Below are 14756 nucleotides of genomic sequence, written 5' to 3'. Positions count from 1 at the left end.
GTAAATAGTGTGTAGCCTACTTCTCTATTCTATATGCTCTTTTACTTCAATATAATCTGTATTACTTTCTACTCTATAGCATATTCTGCATGATGTCGTTATAGTCTAAAATACATTCAGCTTTCTCTGTAGTCACCTGTTTTAAGTGTAGGCTACTGTATGTTTTATGATGATATTGAGCCTATATGACTTTAATGTACAGCGCACTACTATAGTCATTTTTACATTCTGCTCTATAGTGTATGCACTACTTCTAGTCTAAAGTAAACTCTCATTTATAATAAAGCATGTCTTGGTAGTTTATATGCACTGTATTGATTCTCTAGAGTCGGTAAAGTGTACCTCTTTATTCTATAAGATGTTTTACTTCTCAGTAGTATATTTTGCACAAATTCTGTATAGTGTATATACTTTCCCTTCTGTGATACTACATGACTAATCTATGGTCTTCTGCTTCACTTCTTTATTGACATTAGTATAGACTGTTCTATGTTCTGACTGTCATCTATGAACTATCTCTATTGTCTGTAGTGCTATATAATATATGACTATCATTGGATTTCTGTATAATCGTTAATTTATACTTCTACTGATTATATGCTTACTATAGTCTATATCACATTCAGCTCAATTGAATATACTTCATTACTTCTAGTCTTTAGTATTTGGATTTAAAATACCTTACTCTTTAGTACCTATACTAGCATGTCTTCTCTGTAGTTTTATGCCAACATATTGCTCTTATATATAGACTTTTCTATAGTTAATAATATACACTCTGAATGTCCTTTCTTTATAGTACATACTGCTCTAATGCATATACTGTTTTTAATTCACTGTAGCCTCCTTAGGCCTCTATATTGTGCAGATTTTCAGTTGGTCTGGATGGATTGAACATTATATGTATATAACATAACCAAAAAAATTTAAGAGTATAGTTCATGGTGTTATAATACATTCGGTTTTCCCTAATTATAATGATTACACTCTGCAGTGCATGCTTAGTTCAAGTGTATCCATTTAAATTCTAAAGCTAGAGTTCATTCATTATATTTCATCTGTTTAGCTATATTTGAGACTCTCCACTGTAGACAATAGCATCTGTTTTTTGTAATAAGTGATTTGACATGTTAAGGAACATTGCCCAATTATTTCCCTTGCTGGATTGTTAGTCATCCTTCCTCTGACAGCATTTTAAAATAGCTCTGAGGTTGCATGTGTATTTCTGTACAGTAAGGCCACTCCGGTATCTCCAAAAGGCACAGTTTATTCTACATTACTGGTGACCGCCCAGATAGCTTTAGCAAGCTTTAATGTTCAGTACAAACTTTAAATGTGCACAGGCTTAGGATAATCACTTTACAGAGTCGCCTAATTGAAAAGAATCATCTCTGAACTGATTTGAGCGGAATAAAGACACTATTGTCTTTAGAGGAGAATTTGTCTCATATTTGAAGAAGTTTGCATCATTGGTCGAGCATGATTTGTTCAATTATTAAACAAGTTCAATTCAGCACTCAACAGATTTATTGAAGACATTAGCGTCCTTATTAAGGCTGGGTAAAAAAAATTCTGAACTATCCTTGAATCCCATGAATCGATTTGTCTAGCCTGTTTTCAGTTCATTAACTGAATACTGTAGTGCATCCTCCCATCCAATAACTCACAATAAGCTTTGTACTTTGTTACTTTAATATGAAACAAAGTCTCAGATTTCAAATTCTGTACATTTTATTACAATATTCAAACAATAGGTGCTGATTTTGTGCTGATTTAACCTGATTTAACGTAAACTGATCATCTCCTCCGCATTCATACCAGTTACAGCACAAAATAAACATAAATGAACATCCAAAGGTCTTTTAAAAGAAAGGGTGCTTACCAAACTTAAAATCTATATCATGTAATTTCTCAATCAGAGTTTCAACTGCGGAAATATGCCAATAAAACATCTCGTGAACAATGTCACATAATGTCACATTTACCTGAATGAAATTGAAAAAATTAGGAGCATTTTGCTAAATATGCACCACATAATATATAAATTGTAATTTTTACAGTTTTTTTATATTTAAAGTAAGACACCACCGTTTTTTCATATTCCACTATGTTCTTCCCTCAACTTAGATGAGTTGATATGTACCTCTCCCTCTCAGTGCGTATACCCAATTGCTGTACTGCGCAATTTAGCTTAGCACCATTCATTCCTTAGGATCCAAAAAGGGATCAATTTAGAAGCTACCATACATTTCCATGTTTTCCCTATTTAAAGATGGTTACATGAGTAGTTACACGAGTATGGTGACACTAAATAAACAATGGCAATTTCCTAAGCGGATAAAAATGATAACTATAATGTATGGCGGAAGAGCACTTCGCAGCACTTCGACCTTCGACACTTCGACCCTCTCCCTCTAACTTCCGTCAATACAACCAACGTGAGGAGTTTTCAGGAGTGATGATATTACTGCTCCGAGGTCGAAGTGCTGCAAAGTGCTCTTCCACCATACATTATTTTTTATCCGCTTAGAAAATCGCCATACTTACTCGTGTAACAACTCATGTAACTGTCTTTATATAGGGAAAACATGGAAGTGTTTGGTGGCTTCTAAATTCATCACTGTTTGGATCCTAAGGAATGAATGAATATTAAGGAATGGATATTAAGTGTCTCCAACAAAGTGTCTCCTTTGTGTAACAAGGGTTGCAATAGCAAAAAAACTCAGTCAGGTGACAGAAATGGAGACAATTTATTTTGCTTTGATATTTAGCTGTCAGTGCCATTCAGACATTTTAAGTGACTTCGAGTGTCCAAATACTTTTGGAGAGCTCATATCTTTCAAACTCTATTGTTCTTTGACAATGGACTGAAATGTTAATCTCCGTATCATACCAGCACAGTTTCAGTTTCACCTGCTTTGAAATGTTAGATTAAAGAACACTTTTGAAGCAAATGATGTCGCACTCCACTAAACTAGATCGCCGTGATGAGAGCAACACTGTTTTCCCGTCTCTCTAAGCGCATTCTAAGTGATAATCTCCAGGTGAGATGGGAGCAGGGCAGGTTTAGGAGGCGGTATTAGTTTTTTTCTTTTTTCCAGAATCTCGGCAGCGTGATGTGTGCGGGTGTCTCACTTCTTGTGCTTATCGTGTGTGACAGCGCATTGACAGCACGGGGAAGCAAAAGAAAACAGAACCGTGTGGGTTTATGCTTACCACTGGATGTCAAAAAATGACATACGGGAGCTCAGAGTGAAATACAAAAGCAGTGATATGAATCAAATATAAGTGGAGAGATAAAACACTTTAGAAGGCTTGCGAGGACAGGAATGTTGATATTAAAAAACGGAGTAGAATTGACTCACATCTAAACAGAAATGATGACCTTAGACAGTCTGTCAAAGGAAAAGTTTCATGGCACTCCATGATTTTATGTCTTGTGTAGAACAGAAAAGGACTTAGCAGAATGTCCAAGCTGCTGTTTTCTATATGAAGATGGATGGGATACAAGGGACTCTGGATTGTACTTGATAACATAATTTACAATTTCGTGGCTTACATGTCCTCATAAGTAGCCTATGTATTTAACCAAGCACCAACAATTATACAATTGCATATTTTGGAATCTGTGATTTTACACATGAAAAATGCATTTGAATATGAATAATTCTAGAGCAATACATTTACAAATCATTTTACATCATCGCATCATAGGCCCCGCCCACTTCAATCACTTAATGGCTGACTTCAAAAGCAGATAGAACCCATTGTAATCACTGATGTTATCTACACTGCATACAGATGCTTGATTAATTTCAGATTTACTCGATGCACTTGAGCTATTTCCGACAACAGGACAAATCCATTGTCCATTGTCCATTGGACAAAGCCTTCAGAAAGTAATGGATAGTGTATTTTGAATGATGTCCCGGATTATTTTGTAAACAAGGTACAGTGTAATCAAGAGTTTGCAAAGAAATGTTTCTTGAAATATAAAGCAACTGTATTGGATCCGGCAGCAGCTGCGATGTTTTCACAGCGTTAACATGCTTTTTTTTCATGCATTTGCATGAGCCAATTAAAACGGGGGCCATTTACTTACAAGCCTTAAGGGAAACGCTCCCCAAAGTTGTTCATTTTGGCCAGTTTGAGAGTTGAAAAAGATACTTTATGCGAAATATGACAAAAATATAAATCCATGTAATGAGCCATTTAAAGTCAGCATAAAATGCTTTTTGCAACCCATTTTGCTTCCATTCTTCAAAACATTTCTGTGTGAAGAAAGAAGAAACTTAGAATGTGCCTTGATGTATCCATTGTGAATTGATTGAACTGTGAAGAGTATACACAACTGATGAATTATGGGCAGTACGTCTCAGAATGTGCATTAGGAAAATAAAAAGGTCAATTCTGATATCATGTTGATATTAAATACAAGAATTAGGATCGTTTTATTTCCTTTTCTCTGTGAATTTATAGCACAAGATGTCCTATAAATGCCATGTTGCAAAGAGAAGCTGTATCTGATTGAATATGCCTGTGTGTACTGAAAAATGCACGGAATGACATATACAGGAAGAAGAGTGCACTGGGACAGACAATAATAGTGCCTATAACAAGGGAGCTGTTATTGCTCTTGCCAAGAAAAATACACTTTTTTTTTTTTTTTTTTGGTCTATAACAATGAATGTTACTGCATTTTGGAAACCAAAAATCCAAGTGGGGTTGTGGTTGACCTATAACCGTTTGTGTAACAGTTTGAATGCAACAAATTGTCTGCTACTCGAAGATGTTTAAAACCCGATCTGAAAAAAAGAGCCTTATACTATGTTAAAAATCATTAAGTTACTTTACCCAGAGCGTTGCTGATAAACATGCAACATCAACTCCACTAAAATCCACATTTTGTGCCTTAAAGGTTAAGCGAGAGTAAATTTTGGAATTGCTTTAACCCAAAATGATTGTGGACTTGAATATTAATGAGCTCCTAATTAGGCTGTCAGCATACAGAGGCAGAAAAGAGCATTAATATTTAATAGCACAGCTGGTTGCTGTTCATATTGCAGTGGAGTTTTACTGATTCATGACAGCACTTTATATTAACAAAAGATCACTGCTTTTAAAAGTCAACTTTGTTTTATATCATGTGCATTTTGGCTGACACTGTAGATGAGATGTGTTTGTGCATATTCAATAGTGTTGAAGGAGAGCCTCAATAACTAATTCAATTAGAATTGTTTAAATACCAATTTCTTGCAGCAACAGGGTGTTTTGCTCCAACTGCTTTTGTATGCAGATACTAAGAGAGCAGCTGTGTGCAATCTGTTCTGCTTTTCCTGACCTCACAGGTTCAACGGTGGGCTGCTTTCTGTATGTACGGTGCTGTAAATGTGCTGAAGTGCGATGCTGAGGACTTGCTCAAGTGTAAGAGACCCGTCACTGAAGCTTTTTACGGAGACCCCGCTTGAATAGGAGCTTTTGTGAAATTATAAACACATGTCTGATGTCAGAGGGAGGAGCAGCACACCAGGCTTTACATTTGTGACACAATACTGAGCTTATTGACACTGGCCCAAAGCCTCGGAATGTTTTAAATGGAATACTAGCTTACTAGTGCTAGGAATACTGCATCCTATATGCCAGCGGTTCTCAATTCCAGTCCTCGCGCCTCCTGGCTCTGCATATTTTGCATGGCTCTCTTTGTTAACACACCTGATTCACATAATCAGCTCGTTAGAAGTGATTGAACTGTGTTCCCACTGACATGGTCCCTACACAGTGTTCATTGCTCCCTACTCCTCTCACACACTTCAATGTACTCTGAATGGAATATATACGTTCAATTCGAACTGGAATCATGGCAGAATATCCTGTGATGTCCACTTCGCAGGGCACTTGCGTTCAGATAGAACAAACTTCTGAAGCCATAAGAGAAACATACAACATGTGTAGAGCAGGTGGTTGTGAGGACTGGAATTAAGAACCGCTGGTTTATGCTGTATATACACCAGTGTTTCCAAACCTTTTTGGTCTTATTCATCCCCATAGCCCCATCAGCAAGGATTCAGGTAGCCCTTAATCAAAACAAAAATGCATCATTTTGTATTTTACTGTATTCTGGAGCTTTTAAGCGAAAAAATAAAAATAAAATATTGACTATAATACATGTTTGCCATGATTTACAGAAGACTCCCACTAACATTTGATTCAGTTTATCAATAGTTCATATACCAAAAAAAAATGTCAGGCATATTTAGTACAATAATCATTTGATAACATTAAATGATTCACAGTGCAGCCCCAAAAATCTAATTTTTTTCTAACAAAAATCGCTATCCTTCAAACCACTAGGTTATACCTGTCTGGCAGCAAATTTTGAATCATCTAAAATAAAATAAAATTTAGAATGCTATGATCACTTTTTCTTTTATATATTTTAATAAGTCAGAATAAGTTGATTAATTTTTTACATAAATCTGTTACACTGAATGACGATAGAATGTTATTTCACTCATATTTTGACAGCAACATTAAAGTAGACACTTTGTTTGCATTTAATTTACTTTCTGTGCATATAAAATACTTTTTGCTAATTTAATTTAATGTGGACACTAAAATGGGATGTCTCTGACATATTTATTTTCAATATAAAATAATATGAATTTTTAAGTGTTTAAATAATAACATTTCAAGTATTATTATATATTTGTTAGTTTATAAAAAAAAAGATCATTTTAAATATTATTTAATACAAATATTTTATTTCATTATTAATAATATTTTTCACACTCTCATTTGTGTCTGTGTACTGGATGTTCCATTTGCCAGATAAAAAAAGTGCAGCTTTAGAGAGCACAATTGCAGATACAGGATACAATTACAGTTAATAATGTTGAGTGTTTGCATGGAACACCCTTATTTGGAGATGCTGTGGGTGTGTGTTATGCAAATTACTAACCACAGACACACCTTCCTATATTTAGAATGATAAACAATCACCACTAAGCTTCCTTCTCAGTAATTTATTCCCCATTATACTTTTAGTTTCCTCATTTGGTGGAAAGCAGTTGTGGCACCTGGCTCTGAAAACCTGAAAGTATTTTGTATTTTGACATCACAGCATGTCAGATAGCATTTGTACCCAGCATGCACCTGGTGGTGATTGTTATGCATACAACTTGCTAATCTCAAACAAGCCTATTGTGTCAGCCTTATAAATAAAGCATTCATGAGTGTGTTATTCTTTCTTTAGAAAAAAAATCAGATGATCCCTGTCTAGTGTTCAAATAACAGCCAACTTTGTGATCTTTTTGATACTGTCGCAGACAGGCACTGTACTCACTCACTGCTTTTGTAAACAAGATTGGTTATGCTAATAGTGAAAAAAGAAAAAAATCTGTTATCTGCCAGCAGAAAGGAAACTGATAACTGGTCATTAATATATTGTCTTCTCTTTGTTCTGTCTGTTAAACTGTGCCAGACTTGTGAGCGTGTGTGTTTGTGTTTGTTTGTGTTGTGCAAATTTGCATGGAAGTATGCCAAACACTTGCAGCAGAGCTAAGGTCCCATTGATTGATGGGATTCCAGTGAATGCTGCCCTATAAGCAGTGGAAACTCTGGAGTCTCACAATGCTTCATCTGTTAGAAGCCACTAGTTTGATGTTTGTGTTTTCATTCTGCAGTCAATGAAACATTTGCATGATGAGCCACTAGGATGGGAATTTTGGTCAAGCAAGGTCTAGGGGGTGGGGTGGTAGCACGCATGAGCTCTATTTTGATTGTTGGTGAATGTGCATATGTGTCAGATGGACATTTTTAACCATTGCAATGCATCTCTTGTGCCATTATCTTTTTTTGAAAGATGGTGTGTCATAATTTTTTTTTTCTATAAATACATCTTGCAAAATATAAATTGTGTCAAGGTTTGGTGGTTAGGATGACCCTGTTAGACCCTTCTGGATGAAAAGGCCTGTTTCTCCATTGACAGCCATTCAAAAATAACTGTTTTTTTATTTTCTTTAGTGTTTTTCCAGTAATGGAATTGCATGGCTCTTCAAAGTGTGAAATGTGTTTTTTTTTATTTTCTTCTGCTCTCTTTGACATTACTTGGGATAGTTGCTAGTAAAAGCTCTTACTTTTTGCACAGTGTTATTTTAGTATTACTTATATACTAATTGTACTTATAGTCTTTATACTTCTGTAAAATCAATGGACTTCAATTGGCGTGAAACACTCAAAAAACACTCAAGATGTGCAATTATTATGTTAGTATCACTGCTGATTAGTCTTAATTTTCTCTAGAATTAACATGTTTTTCTTTCTATTTGTCTGTGAATTCAAATCTGCTGTGTGAAACTCTCTGGATAGAATCCTACACTGTCAGTCATTGGTGATATTCAAAGATTGGAAAGTGGTTTACAGTGATGGAGTAGAAACCTGATCTTGTGGGTGCCATCCAGGGGTGTTTTATAGTCTTTTATTTGCCTCTGGCATGATGCTTTAACATGCCGCTGAACTCAAATCATCAACACCCCCCTCCTGCTCCTCGCTCTTTTCTACATCTCCACTGGGTCCATTGTCCTCTGACAGCACAATTGCTACGCTGCCACCGACTGTGTGTTCAAATGGAAATAGACTGAATTAATATTGTTACTTATGAGTGCTGAAGAATTCCACACCTTTACTGCCTCACAATGACAAACAGGAATATACTTAGTGCAAAAAATGTGCTGTAGCATTGCAGGTTAGAATATGCTCATATGTTTGACTATGGCTCTTGAAATGTCCAGAAACATTTCTCTACACAACTATGTTAAAGAAAATTTTGACCCTTGATCAGTGTAAAATTGGTAGGGTTAGTACAGTTAGTAGGACATGATAGAGATTAGGGGTGTCGCGATATACCGGTATTGGCGATAACCATGATATTCAAAGCAACAATTATAGATATCGTGTTAATTTAGTGTGTAATGATATACCGGTATTAGCAATAACTGCAATATTTAAAATGAGCATTTCTCTTATGATAACACCACATGTAAATACTCCAGTGCCAGTACCTGGTTGAGCTCCCAGGTGGCAGTACTGTGCCTTAATGCTGACACTGTCACACAAGAAGGAGACACAGCGCTCGCAGCTACTCAGAGGAGAGCCGTGTTCATCAGAGTAAGTTGCCATTATTTTACTGGTCATAGAATGGGAAACGTTATATTAACCTGTTAACAGCAGTTTTCTGTGTTCATATATTTGATTAAAGGGTGATTATTTTAATAAGTAACGCGTTTTCTTTACTAGTCTAGTTTTTGTATTTGCATTCAATACGGCCTGTGCGTAGTCACACTTTATTTCTTTGTTCAAATCTATTAACAGTTACACAATTAAAACTGATCTTGCTGCATTAAACTCTATAAAAGGATAAGTTGGTTGCAGTGCCATGCACTGAATGCCTCATCTGCGGTCATTCTTCAATTAGGTTCATTAGTTAACATATATAAAAAACAATAATAAACAATATTTCCATAGCATTTATTAATCTTAGTTCATGTTAATTTCAGCATTTACTAATGAATTATTAAAATCGCAAGTTGTGTTTGTAAACATGAATGCACTGTGAACTTACATGAACAATTACTCCATTTTTATTAACATTAACAAAGATTAATAAATTGTGTAATGTATTGTTCGTTGTTCATTCATGTAAATACATTATTGTTAATAAATGACATCTTATTGTAAAGTGTTACCATTAATATTTATTCATCATAATGTTGAACTTGACAGTATTTTCTCTCTTGTTATTTTATAGGAGCTGCAAAGAAGACAGAGAAAGCCAGAGTCTTGTGCACTGCATTTATCAGTATCAATATTATGTTCGTTTGGTGAAAAAGAAAAACTCAATAAACAAAGTAAAAAAATCATAATCATAGTTAGTTTGTACCATTTTAGAGTGAAAGTTTATAATTTGCACATTTTCAGGTCTGGTCATTTTACATTCAAGCATAAGAAGAGGCACATCATTATATAGAGATGTACATCATTATATTGGATATATTACTGACTGTCCACTTGCCTTTTTTCTATTACATACAGTACTGTTCAGAAGTTTGGGAAAAATAATTTATTTAATATCAAGGCTGCAATTATTTCATACAGTAATACACTATGGTAATACAGTACAGTAAAATCAGTAATATTGTAAAATAATATTTTAAATATATTTATTTCTAATTTAAAGAAATTAAACAAATAATTATATAGAATAATAATTTTAAATAATAATAGTAAAGGTTTTTTTTTCATATATTTTAAAATGTAATTATTTTAAGAGCAAAGCTGAATTTTCAGCAGTTATTATTCCAGTCTTCAGTGCTGATTTGCTAATCAAGATTTGCTTTTTTTTTTAAAATTTATTGTCAGTATTGAAAACAGATGTGCTGCTTAATATTTTTCCGGATCTTGTAATATAGATATATATTTTTCGGATTCTTTGGAAGTTCAAAATCTTTTCACTCCATACTTGTATTATAGTTACAAGCGAAAAACTCTTCAGCCAACTATTGAATAGGCCATCTTTACAATGCAGAAGAAAACCATATCTAAAAAGGTGCACATTTCTAAAGCGTCATTTACACCGGAATCACATGTGAAAAACAAAGTAGCATGTGCTTGAAATAAAATAAGAATTGAACAGCAAAATTAATAGTAAAATATATCTAATTGAACAGCAAAGTTTGTTTATTACTTGTCAGAAATCTCAAAAGAAACAGCAGTTACTGAATTCAAATTGTAGAAGAAAGGGCTAGATTTAATGCACAACTTCCATGCTTGACGTCACTTCTCTTGGGAGAGGGAACCTCAGAGATTTGCAGTACAGTGGTGGTTCTGACACATTTTGGAACATAGCAATGTGTGAAATCGAGCTTGCGTAGCTAGAAGCGTTCACACTCTCTTACTTATACAGGGTAGGTTTGGAGCCTAAGGAACTGAGGAGCCATTGTCCCATGTTGATTTATTTTTTGTACGTGTTCACTCTGTCTTTCTGGCCTGGGTTTAGCTGTGGCTCAGAGACTGCTTGACGGAAGGTGTGCAGCAGTGGTTTGTGGCGACAGTGAGAAGTCGGCACTGGTTATTTATGTTGGCCGGTGCAGGCATTTCAAGAGGCGTCCCCAAGGCCACAGACAGACAGAGCGAGCCGACTCCAGCCCCTCTCCGTATGGAAGAGCAGCTGTATTATTCAGCTCCCACAAAGTGAAGTGCAGCCCCTCCTTTCTGACTGCTCACTGGCAGAGTTTGTTTTTAATCACTGCAATCTGCGGCCACTTCTTCCCTGGCTCCCCTGATGGGTAATAGAATGTAATGGTGGGCTGATTCTAGGCTTGGCTAGCAACATTTTTTGAGATTTAGCTCGCTCAGCCATGTTGGCTTCCACTTTTATAGCCTTCTTTTGTGATTTCACTCCTTCACTTTCTTATTTTCTGTGGCAATGATCTGCTTAAACTAGCATGAGTTTCCAGGCTGGTGTAGTTTACTGGTTAGTCCTGCAGAACTAGCACGGTGGAGCTGGTTATGGTGTCCAACACATTTTGGTGACGTTTTGCCTCTCCAACAAATCAGGATATTCAGTGATTTGACACTGTACTCATTAGTTTTTGAGGAATTTATTCATAAGGCAGTGATTAAACCATAAGGTATTTGTTTGATTGTGAATGGTGTGCATTACATGCCAGAATATGGCCAGGGCTTTTCCAGTGTTGTGTTTCATTTAAAATTGAATTTAGAATTTGTTTTGTATTGTTCTAAATTTTGATTGATTTTGAATTGAATTTGATGCATTAATTTCTATACATTCTGAAAGGCTGCCTCGTGGGACTTTTTTTTTCAGTTTTGTCAAGTTTGGATTGATAGCTGATTGTTTTTATCACTAATATTTTATGGCACGAAAATGTTTCTATCATAGTTTAAATAAAATTATCGTCAGTGTATAACCAGTGTTATTTTAGTATTATTTTAAAAATGTATTAGCTTTTTAGCCTTTTTAATTTTAGTTTAAGTTTGTAATTTTAGCATGTTTTTGTTATATTAATATTATATATATATATATATATATATATATATATATATATACTTTATATATATATATATATATATATATATACTTTATATATATATATATATATATATATATATATATATATATATATATATATATATATACTTTATATATATATATATAACTATTTAACTATTTAAGTTCTATTAGTGTTTTTGTTTTTCATTTCCAATATAGTAATTTTTCTAATTAAGCATATCTATTATATTTTTTTTCTTTAGGCTATTTCTTTTTTATTGATGTAGCAAACAATGAGGAATTTCAATTTGAAATTGTATTTAAGGATGTAGAAATTCATATAATTTCAATCATTGGGATTTTAAGGCAAACTTTGCGTGAGGACTTTACATACTTGTCTGAATTTTTTAAAAGCATTTAATTTTCAATATGGCCTATAAAAATGTGCACTTAATTTATATGAAAGTGACATGACATTCAGCCAAGTATGGTGACCCATACTCAGAATTTGTGCTTTGCATTTAACCCATCTGAAGTGCACACACACAGAGCAGTGAACACACACACTGTGAACACACACCCAGAGCAGTGGGCAGCCATTTATGCTGCGGCACCCGGGGAGCAGTTGGGGGTTCGATGCCTTGCTCAAGGACACCTTGAAGGTGGAGAGAGAACTGTACATGCACTCCCCCCAACCACAATTCCTGCCGGCCCGGGACTCGAACTCACAACCTTTCGTTTGGGAGTCCGACTCTCTAACCATTAGGCCACGACTTCAATATGTATTTCTTTATATTTAGTCATTTCTAAACCACAGTGGAAGAACAATTTATTTCCCACCTGTTTAATTTCTATTAACTGTAATTTGGTAAATTCAACTTTCTTTCATTCCAAGTCAAATCTGTTGCTGCCAATTCAATTTAAAACCAGCATTAAATATGAAAGTTGCATTTTTATATAAAGTGGCATGCGACAGTTTGGGAACCTCTTGCAGAATCTGTGAAAATGTGATTAATTTTCAAAAAATAAGAGAGATCATACTAAATGCATGTTATTTTAAGAGTAAGATATTTTACATAAAAGATTTTTGCATATAGTCCACAACACACGAAAAATTGCTGAAATTATTAAAATACTGTGTGCTGTTACCTGGAAGATCCACGACTGGATTTCTGTTTTCTAATGGTTGTGCATGAGTCCCTTGTCTGTTCTGAACAGTTAAACTGAGAACTGTTCTTCAGAAAAATCTTTAAGGTTCGGCAGATCCTTCAGTTTTCCAGCGTCTTTGCATATTTAAACCCTTTCCCACAGTGAATGTATGATTTTGAGATACATCTTTTCACACTGAGGACAACTGAGGGACTCAAACACAACTATTAAAAAAGGTTCAAGCATTTACTGATGCTCCAGAAGAAGATGCAGTTTTCACAGCTGGGGGGTGAAAACTTTTGGAATTTGAAGATCAAGGTAAATTGTATTTAATTTGTGTTCCGGGAAACATACAAGTATCTTCTGTTGCTTACAAAGGGCAGAACTAAATGAAAAAAAAAGATCTATTATGATCTCTCTTATTTTGTTAAAATTATTCAAATTTTCACAGATTCTGCAAGAGGTTCCCAAACTTTCGCATGCCACTGTAAAACATGGCAGACCTGACTAGCGAGCTTCCTACGAGCTAAACATATGTAAACATTTGTTGGCTTAAAGTGAATGTGATCATCTGACACCACGTTTTTAAACATGGAGCCAAAAATTGCTGTAGGAAATTGTTTTACAGGTCTGTTGTGCACCACTGCTGCTTTTTTGATTATCAGGTTAACATAAAGTATGCAAAGAGCTCACAACCTCCTGTACTCCAGCCCTAATAGCACGTGTATCTTTTCTTCCCCTAATTAATATCATGTTCTGCAGGATGGGCTCTTTAAATCAGCGTAGACCTCAAGGTCGGTATGGCAGGGGTCAAAACGGCCCCTGGAGGAGCCGCATTTCCTGCGAGTGGCTGAAAGCATGCGTCCTTCCATTGTTTTCCCTGCCCAGGTTTTCTCCTGAATGCTAGATTTAAGAGGCCTTTGTGTCACTTCACAGTCATTTAAACAATGCTTTCTGCAGGAGGATGATTATGACAGATGACTGTTCAGAACTCACGGCTCACCGCAGAGGTAGGAGCCACTTAGATCACAGATTCACGCAGAAGCTTCTGTACTGCCACCTGAGGGACTTCTCCAAAAACAATTGGCGTTTCTCTCGCGACAAATTTATTTACAATCACCGAAGACTTCTTGCAATGATTTCTCACCAGAGAGCGGCGTTGAGTGAGAAATGGATGTGAGCTGTGAATGCGATGGGTGTGTGCTCTCTTTGTTGTCTTTAGATTGTCTAGGGACATTACTTCCAGTTTCTGCTGCTGAGGCCTGGGGCTGAAAGAGGGATTACAGGATATACCCAGAGCTAGCTGATTTTGTGTTTCGTTACCACAGTCTTTTTGCATCCCTTTTGTCTTCCTTTGTTCTGTTGATACATTCGTTTCTATGCACACGCAGTTAAGGAGGGCTTCCACTTGGATAGTGTGCTTGTGTCGAGTTTGGATTGATAGCGGATTATATTTTCACGTATATAATCGTTTACGTGCTTCTCTCCAACACCACACCGTGACAGTTATGTGCACTACATTATTAATCTGTTCTTTTGT

The 14756-nt window shown here is 35.5% G+C and overlaps 1 long non-coding RNA gene across 1 annotated transcript in view; it reads left to right on the top strand.

Annotated features, from left to right (window-relative positions):
* Window positions 1-14756, top strand: part of LOC132095477 (uncharacterized) — a 47731-nt gene that overhangs the window by 248 nt on the left and 32727 nt on the right. The window lies entirely within an intron of this gene.

Source organism: Carassius carassius, chromosome 19, assembly GCF_963082965.1.
Source record: "Carassius carassius chromosome 19, fCarCar2.1, whole genome shotgun sequence".
NCBI lineage: Eukaryota > Metazoa > Chordata > Actinopteri > Cypriniformes > Cyprinidae > Carassius > Carassius carassius.
This window is presented reverse-complemented; position numbering and strand designations above follow the sequence as displayed.